This window comes from Canis aureus, chromosome 13 (assembly GCF_053574225.1).
Source record: "Canis aureus isolate CA01 chromosome 13, VMU_Caureus_v.1.0, whole genome shotgun sequence".
Taxonomy (NCBI): domain Eukaryota; kingdom Metazoa; phylum Chordata; class Mammalia; order Carnivora; family Canidae; genus Canis; species Canis aureus.
In genome coordinates, this window is record NC_135623.1 from 40,827,170 (window position 1) to 40,836,055 (window position 8,886).

Sequence of the window (8,886 nt, forward strand, 5' to 3'; positions counted from 1 at the left end):
GCTCATCCGGGATCCGAGAGACCTCCAGGACCCCATCCAGAGGGTTTCACGCGTGGTGAGTGCACTCAACTTTTTCCACCTTTTGCGCGCATATTCTCTGAGAGCTCTAAATTGTACTTTTTACCTGTAGGAATTCCAATCTGTATTGGGTCAGCATTGGCTTAGGTGCACACGCTGGTGGGCCATTGACCGGGGGTCTTGAGGAGACGTCCCTTGCCCGGGCCTGGAGGACGGGGGTCCTCATCTGTAAGGAGGGCTGGCTGTCAGCCCTTCGGATTACTTTCTGTCTGGTCTCTGTGGCCGCACTGGAAAGTTTGTCTGTGTTACCATGGCCTAGTTAACTGTGCGTTTGTTTGTGTTACTGTGTCTTTGTTATCTGTTATAACTGTTTACATAAGGAGAGGGAAATTTCAAACTTACTGCATGTCAGAATGGCCAACCTTTGGCGTGGGATGGCCCTGAGAAGGAACTTTCCATCTACCTATTATCTTACAGGTTAAGGCCGTGATCTTCAGGGACAAACCGGATGGCCACCCTGACCAGGTGCCCAACATCCTGTTCTGGCAGGACGTGATCGAGAATTCCCCTCCTTGGCTAAAACCATTTTTATCCCCCAAAGCGCACAACTTGGCTGAAGGTAAGGAGAGACTCCGTGTCCACCGCTAGACTCTAGGGGCAGGTCTCCAGGCTGCCGCGCTCAAGCCTGCCCATCTGGCTAAGGTATGGTTATGTAAGACAGGGTAAGGACGAGAGTCCAGCAGCCTTCTTAGAATACTAGGAGAGAAGAGCTTGTAGGACTTACAGTAGCAGAAAGAGTCTAGCAACAAACCAAACTAAGTGACCGGCAGACCTGAAACCTAGCCAAGATCCTGCTGGCCACAACCATGGATGACCCACAGGAAAGACGGAGGCACCTCAAGAAGCTGGCTTCAGGGACAGGTAAGGAGGATGGCCCTGGTCCCCATCGGGAGCGCCCTAAGCTAAACAAAAACCAATCTGCTTATTACAAAGAAGAGGGCCACTGGGTAAAAGACTGTCTTCAAAAAAGACCTAAGGCCCCTGCCAAGATCTTGGAGATGGAGGACCTGGATGACTAGGGGAGTCGGGGTTCGGCACCCTTCCCCAAGCCCAGGGTAACTCTGAGTGGAGGAGCAACCTGTTGAATTCCTAGTGGACACTGGGGCACAACATTCGGTTTATGGTTTTCCTCCACCTATTATCCCCAATTTAAAACCTCTTCACCTTTGAATAGATGGACCCTGAGAAAGGCACCAATGGCCAGCTCACCTGGACTCAACTACCACAAGGATTCAAAAATTCACCGACCATCTTCAATGAGGCCTTACATGAAGACTTGGGTGAGTTCCATTCCAAGCATCCTCATTTGATATCCTGTTGGCGGCGGAGGACCAGGACACATGCCTGTGAAGCACCAGGGACTTGCTCCAAACCATAGCGGCTCTAGGATACTGGGCCTCAGCTAAAAAAGCCCAGATCTGCAGAGCAGAGGATCCCACAACCGCAAACTGTCCGCCAGGATGGACAGAGGCATTTCCCACCAAACATGAAACAGCACAGACCGTGACCAAGAAACTGCTGGAAGACATCTTACCGAGGTATGGTTTTCCTGTTAAGATTGGATCAGACAACGGCCCAGGATTCGTCTCTAAGGTAACACGGGGAGTGGCACTAGTACTTGGGGCAGATTGGAAATTACATTGTGCATACAGGCCCCAGAGCTCAGGACAGGTAGAGAGGATGAACAGAACATTAAAGGAGACCTTAACTAAATTAGCCCTGGAGACTGGCGGGGACTGGGTGACTCTCCTCCCCTTCGCCCTGTATAGGGTGAGGAACTCCCCATGTAAGATGGGACTGACTCCCTACGAGATCATGTACGGTTTTCCTCCACCTATTATCCCCAATTTAAAACCCGAGGTGCTTGCTGAAGTTGATCACCAACTCCTTTTCTCCCTCCAAATGTTAAAATGAACCCATGAGCAAGTGTGGCCTAAGCTGAGGGCCCTCTATGAGACTGGGCCACCCCCGGGCCCCCATCAATACCGGCCGGGTGACTGGGTGTATGTGCGGAGATACCAACACCAGACACCTCAACCTCTCTGGAAGGGACCCTACATCGTGATCCTGACCACTCACACCGCTCTCAAGGTTGACAGGATTACTCCCTGGGTCCACTACACCCACATCTGACCAGCTGAGCCGTTCTCAAGGACTTTGTTCCAGAATGGAAAGGCCAACCAGACAAGGACAACCCCCTAAAGCTAAGACTGTGCCGTTCTCACTTACCCCACTAATGTTGCTTCCCCGTTAGCCATTTAAAAATGTGCACCCAATTCAGCCTTGCCTTAAAAGTAAGGGTTAAAAAGATGGGAGCATCTTTCTTTTTTTTTTTTTAAAGATTTATTTATTTATTCATGATAGACAGAGAGAGAGAGAAAGGCAGAGACACAGGAGGAGGGAGAAGCAGGCTCCATGCTGGGAGCCCGATGCGGGACTCGATCCTGGGACTCTAGGATTGTGCCCTGGGCCAAAGGCAGGCACCAAACCGCTGAGCCACTCAGGGATCCCCAAAATGGGAGCATCTTAACTGTAGAGAGGCTTTTGCAAGCAAGGGGGGGTTATGTGTTGCCCCAAATGAGGAGTAATGCTTCTTTACTGACCACTCAGGAATAGTCCGGGAATCTATGGCAAAAGTCAGAAAAGGTTTGGCTAGATGTAAACGGGAGCGAGAACAGCAACAAGATTGGTTTGAATCATGATTTAATCATTCCCACTGGCTCACTCTGAGACCAGCCTGGACCCATGATTGGGTCCTTCCTTAGGTTCCTCTGAGAGGGGGAAATGTGGAGGCCAGGAAAAATTAAGGACATCCCACCTAAAGTTTAGCATTAGCACAAGTACATTCATCTTGGGCCCCTGTGAATAAGAGCTGAACTTTATGGGAAAAACTGCACAATGTCCTCAATGTCCTCAGCAGGTAATTCCATATCAGAAAGACAACAGAGCCCACTTCCATGGTAGAAAGTCCCATATTAGAATGAGAACAGAGCTCAATGCCCTTGAAAGCCCCACATCAGAATATAAACAGAACTTGAGAAATTCCTCCACCCCTTCTGAAAATCCCCTAGACCAGCCTATAAAAAACCCAGCTGTAACCCACTTCGGGTCCAAGTCCCTGCTCCGCTGAGTCGGGTATACTTGGACCCAAGCTCGAGCTTGCTAATAAACCCTCATGCGCTTGCATCGGTGTCGGCTCCTTGGTGGTTTCTTGGATTTGCAATCTTGGTCACAACAAAATAATGTCCATGACACTCTTTATACAGTCCCTGGGACATGGTAAGCACTCAGTAATGTTAGCAGTTAGTAGTAGTAGCATATGCTTGGATCACAGGTATGTTTATCTACTTTGGGAACCACATGGGTCCGTGGTAGAGATCACATTCCCATATGAAAATCAAAGTGTTCAAATGGTATTTCTGCTAAGATGGAAGGCTGCTTAGTGGAAGGCTTCATGTGTATAGGAAAGGTACAGAAGACTCTGTTCTGGTTTCACTGGAAGAGCTTCATCTCTGATAGAAAACAGATGAATCACTGACTTCTACCTCTGAAACTAATTATACATTATATGTTAATTAATTGAATTTAAATAAAAAAAAACAAAGAAACAAAACAGTATGCTAAATCCATTGGCAATCTTCTAACAGCAATACCCTCATTGTAATCCCTTGTTTTATTTCTTGACATTAATTCACCAGATTAAATAGAAAACAGACTTTAATTTATCCAACTCTAAACAAACAAACAAACAAAAAACCCTTTGTATAGATAACCCATCTATTATAAAGTTGAGAATTTGACTTACCTTTGTCCCGGATTCCTGGGAGGGAGACTCAAAGTCCTTGGAATTCTCCATGTAATAGGAATGTCTTTGTTACTCATGAGCCTCTTGGATCACACCTGAGTTTGAACTGAAAGATAAGATGACTCAGAATGGGAGTTGGTCACCAGAAAGATCAACTGTATGATTAGAAGGTTGGGGCTGTGAGTCAGTCCAGCCTCTGGGGAGAGGAGGAAAGCTAGGGATTGAGTTTAATCACATGGCCAATGATTCAATCAATTGTGCCTATATAATGAAACCCTAATAAAAACTCTGACATGGATCCTTGGTGGGTCTGTGTGTGCTTCCACTGTGCTTGATGAATGCATTGATATGTCAAAAGCATGACATGCCCTGATGCCACAGGGAGAGGGCACAAAAGATCTCCCAGATCTTGCCCTGTGTATCTTTCTTTGATGGGTCCTGACTTGCATCCTTTATAATAAAATTAAAATCATAAGTACAGTACTTTCCTGAGTTCTGTCATTCTAGTAAATGGTCAGATGTGAGGCGTTCTGAGAACCCTACAGATTTATAGTTTATTTTTTTAAAGATTGATTATTTATTGGGAGAGAGAGAGAGAGAGAGAGAGAGAGAGAATCTCAAGTAGACTCTGAGCTAAGCATGGAGCCTGATGTGGGGCTCGATCCCACGACCCTGAGATCATGACCTGAGCTGAAACCAAGAGTGGGACACTTAACCAAATGTGCCACCCAGGTACCCCTGTAGTTTATTGATCAGAAGTGCAGGTGGCCTGGGAACTGAAGTGGAGGCAGTCTGTTCAGGGACTGTACCCTCAAACCTGTGGAGTCTGATGCTAACTCCAGGAAGTAAGGACAGAATTGAATTTCAGTAAACCAGTTGATGTCAGAATACCATCTAAAGGCCCTTGGGTCCTCAGAACCCCTGGTCCTGCCTATGGAATAAAGGCCATGAGAGAGAGAGAGAGAAAGAGAGGCCTCAGGATGTTTGGGGTCCTAAGAAAGTCCATTAGCAATTCCTTTCTGCTCCCCCAGCAAAGAGATCAGTAGGGCATGGTGGTCAATGACTCCCAGAGCATCACTTCTGATTCCTTGGAACAGGTCTTTGTTTATTATAAGACAAAATCTTCCATCGAGAGGGAACTTGAGAAAGCTTATAGGACTGATGAAATGGTTTCATTCAGACCATGGGCTCAAACTAAGCCCCTATTTGTGATGATGAAACATTGTGAACATTTTATTAATGGTAATAAATCACAAACTAGTTACTAATTGTTGTAGATTATACTAGTTATTTCCTTGTTCATGTATCATATTTCCTATATGTTTCTTCACTCCCCTTCTTCTGGATTCTTTCTTCTAGATTCTGTCTTCCATTCCCGTGTCACAAGAATGGGTATGAGGCCAGGCCCATCCAGTCACAGTGCTTGTTTTAGTTAGAGTAGGTCTGTTGCTATAACAAACAGGTCCCAAAATGTATAATGGCTCAACTACAAAAGAAGTTTATTTCTCGCTCACATAAACAGTCCAAAGCCATCAAGATCAGATTGGGAAAGGAGGTGGTTTTGCTCCACACAGTCATTCAGGGATCAACGGCCATGGTCTCCTTCAACAAATATTCCCAAGAAATCCCTGCATTAATATCCACTGACAGAAGGGGACCAAGGGGGTGGAAAAGGTGCGGTGTTCCATAACCTTCATGCCTGGGGAGTTACGCATACTAGTTTTGTTCACATTCCTCTCATAACACATTCCACATTAGTTACATGGCCTCATCTGGATGCAAGAGGGGCTGGGAAAGGAAGTCCTTCTCTGGGCTGCTGCTTCCCAGACAGAGCTTTGTAATTTGGGAAAAGGAGCACAAATCTTGGTGGACCATTGGACATCAGAGATTGATCAAAGGGTAGACCCCATAACATGGCCTAGACTGAAACAGCCAAAGAACCCCTATGGGATTGATATTTGCAAGCTGGGAGAAAATAGAAATTTTTTTTTTGGGGGGGGGGGAGACAGGTGAGGGGGGAAGATCTGAATTTGGACTACTGCAGCCATGGTCTCTGCCATGGAGGTGACAGCCTGCAAATGAAGCCAGGCAGAGAGGGAAAGGAGAGAGACAGAGACCAAGAGACAACACACACACACACACACACACACACACACAGAGAGAGAGAAAGAGAGTTAGAAAGTGAGTCCCGGTGACCTCAACCTCCAGCTCTGGTCCGGAAGCCTAGGTGCCCATTCTCCCCTTCAGCCCTCTGAGTCACACTACTCTCCTTCCCATCTGCATGAACCAGTGACTTCCCTCCTTATTAGAGAGAATATTGGGTTTCTGTCACTTGCATCAGCCTTTGAGCCTCAGCCATATGCCAGAAACTACGATGGGCATTTTATATACATTTCCAGATGGATCCTTAATCCAATCATAGATATCATCATGTCTAGTTCAGAGATGAGAAAATATTTGGAAATGTGAAGTATGTAGGAGTCAGGACTAACATCTAGATCTACGGTATAAGACAAGAGTTGACAAACTGTTTCTGTAAATGGCTGGAGAGTCAAATATTTTTGGCCTTATGGGCGACATATCATTGTTGCAACTGTGTCATTGTCACACAAAAGCAGCAGGACCAACAGTAAACTAATGGGTAGGGCTGGGTTCCAATACAACTCCATTCAGAAATCAGGTGGTAGGCTGAAGTTGGCCTGCAGGCTGGAGTTTGCCAACCCCTACTCTAGGGGGAAAATGAACAATACCAACCTGATAGTCAAGAGAAGGATGGTTTTGTCAATAACTAGGTTGGTGACCTTGAACATATTCCCTGACACCTGAGGTCTGTTGATACACGTTTCCTTATTTATTTCACTGCCTTCATTGGCCTTTTTAATTCTCCTGTCTCCTTTTCCATGTCCACGTGCAGAATGTGCATAACTAGTGCATGATGGTCCCATTTTTAAGTTGGAATCCAACTGAGAACTCCATGTGTATTTTGATTTTTAACTTGGCCTCTGGCGCACTGTACAGAACAGGAATTATTCTCTTTTCCTTATGCCCCAGTTTGTGGAAGGCATCAGTCATTTTGTGGGCTTCTCTCCCTTGGGTGCCCCTGGGAGGTGTGGAGACACTGGCTGCACACTCTGTGGCTTCAGCCTGCTGTGCTGGGAAGCTGGTCAGTCTGCCGCTCTAGCCTCCCTGCCCATCCCCACTGCAGTCTGCTGTCATTTCTTGCGGCTGCTAATCCACTCCCTAAGGAATCCTCGCCGCTTAGATCAAGGTCCAAGAATGTGTCCTTGTCTGTCCCTGCTTCTAGTAAACTACAGCTATGCCCCTAGAGACCTTACCTGTGACTTCAAAGTGCACTTCTAGGTGTTGGGTGGTTGGCATTCCCAGAAACATGATCCTGCAAAAGCAGGGCATTATTTAAATGCCTGCATGTTTACTGCTTAGCAACAAATATGATCCTCAAGTCATAAGACTCATTTTACAAACCACTCTCTTCTTAAGTGATGAGGCTTTCAGAAATCCTCAGCACCCGAAAATTTTCCATGAACCCTGAAAGTCAATAAAAAGAGAAGCAAGCAAAAGCTGAAGACTCCATGTTGCTCATTTTCAGTAGGGGCACAGAGAGGTCCTTCGGGTTTTCTGGAGAAAGCCCACACTTGTGCGGTGTTAACATGAACAAAACAGGAGCACCTGGGTGGCTCAGGGGTTAAGCGTCTGCCTTTGGCTCAGGTCATAATCCTGGGGTCCTGGGACTGAGTCCCACATCAGGCTCCTCAAAGGGGGCCTGCTTCTCCCTCTGCCTATGTCTCTGTCTCTGTCTCTCTCTCTCTCTCTGCGTCTCTCATAATAAAAGACAAGCACCAAATCTCTTGGGGGGGATATTTAGAAATACAGATCTGAGGGTTAGAATGAGTCAAGGAAGGCGAGATAGTAAATGCTCTCCCTCCCTGATAAAGGACTGGTTGCTGACAGACGAATTGTTTTTGGAAAGGACCAGATAGAAAAAATTTCAGGCATTGCACTCTGTATATCGTCTTTGCTGCAAATTGCTCTTCCTTTTTTTTTTTTTTTCCTTTGGTGGGATAGAGGAGTCATTTAAATCCTTTAAAATTATAAAAAACTATTTTTAGCTACTGAGACAGGAGTCCTGGCTTTGCGGCTGCTAGCTGTATAACAGGGATGGGTAAACTAAACTTTTAAAGCATTGCTTTCATCATCTATGAGAATACCACCAGCTTGGGGTGCCTGGGTGGCTCAGTTGGTTAAGCATTCAACTCTTGATTTCAGCTCAGGTCTTGCTCTCAGGGTTGTGAGTTTAAGCCCCACATTGGGCTCCATGCTGGGTGTAGAGCCTACTTGAGAAGAGAGAGAGAGAGAGAGAGAGAGAGATAGTACCACCGGCTTGTTGACTGTGACGCTTTATCCTGGTGCCTGGCACAGAGTGGTGTTCGATCCATGAGTGGTGGCTGGCATTGCTATTTCCTGAATCATCATGAGTCCATGTTAATTGCTATATACACACAATGGATTATTATTCAGCCTTTAAGAGGAAGGAAATTGTGACCCACGCTACAGCGTGGATGAGCTCTGAGGACATTATGCTAAGTGAAGCCAGTCACAGAAAGGCAGAGTCTATACGATTCATTCTACTTATAGGAGACCCCGAGTGTAGTCAAATTCATAGAGACAAAAAGAAACCAAAAAAAAACAAAAAACAATAGTGGTTGCCAGGGGCTGGGGGAAGGGAGAGGATATTTGTTTAATGAGGACAGAGTTTCGCTTGTGCAAGATGAAAGGAGTTCTGGAGTTGGATGGTGGTGTTGGTTGCACAACAGTGTGAATGTACCGTGATGCCACTGAGCTCTATTTAAAAATAGTTGGGTGGCACGTTAATTTTGTCACAATTTCAAAAACACAGAGACACATATCTCAGATATGGAAAAATAAAATGAGGGGAGCAGGGAGTGTTGTGAGAGGGGTGCAGTTTTAAACAGGGGGGACTGAGG

General features: G+C 46.0%; 1 long non-coding RNA gene across 3 annotated transcripts in view; it reads left to right on the forward strand.

The window, feature by feature from the left end:
- Nucleotides 1-3,268, forward strand: part of LOC144282328 (uncharacterized) — a 36,375-nt gene extending 33,107 nt beyond the window's left edge. For 2 of the 3 annotated variants that reach the window (XR_013350750.1, XR_013350751.1), the window contains exon 7: nucleotides 496-3,268. This is a non-coding gene — a long non-coding RNA (uncharacterized LOC144282328). The remainder of the gene's footprint in view (nucleotides 1-495) is intronic. The other variant, XR_013350752.1, reaches the window with a different exon arrangement.
- Nucleotides 3,269-8,886: the final 5,618 nt, after the last annotated feature.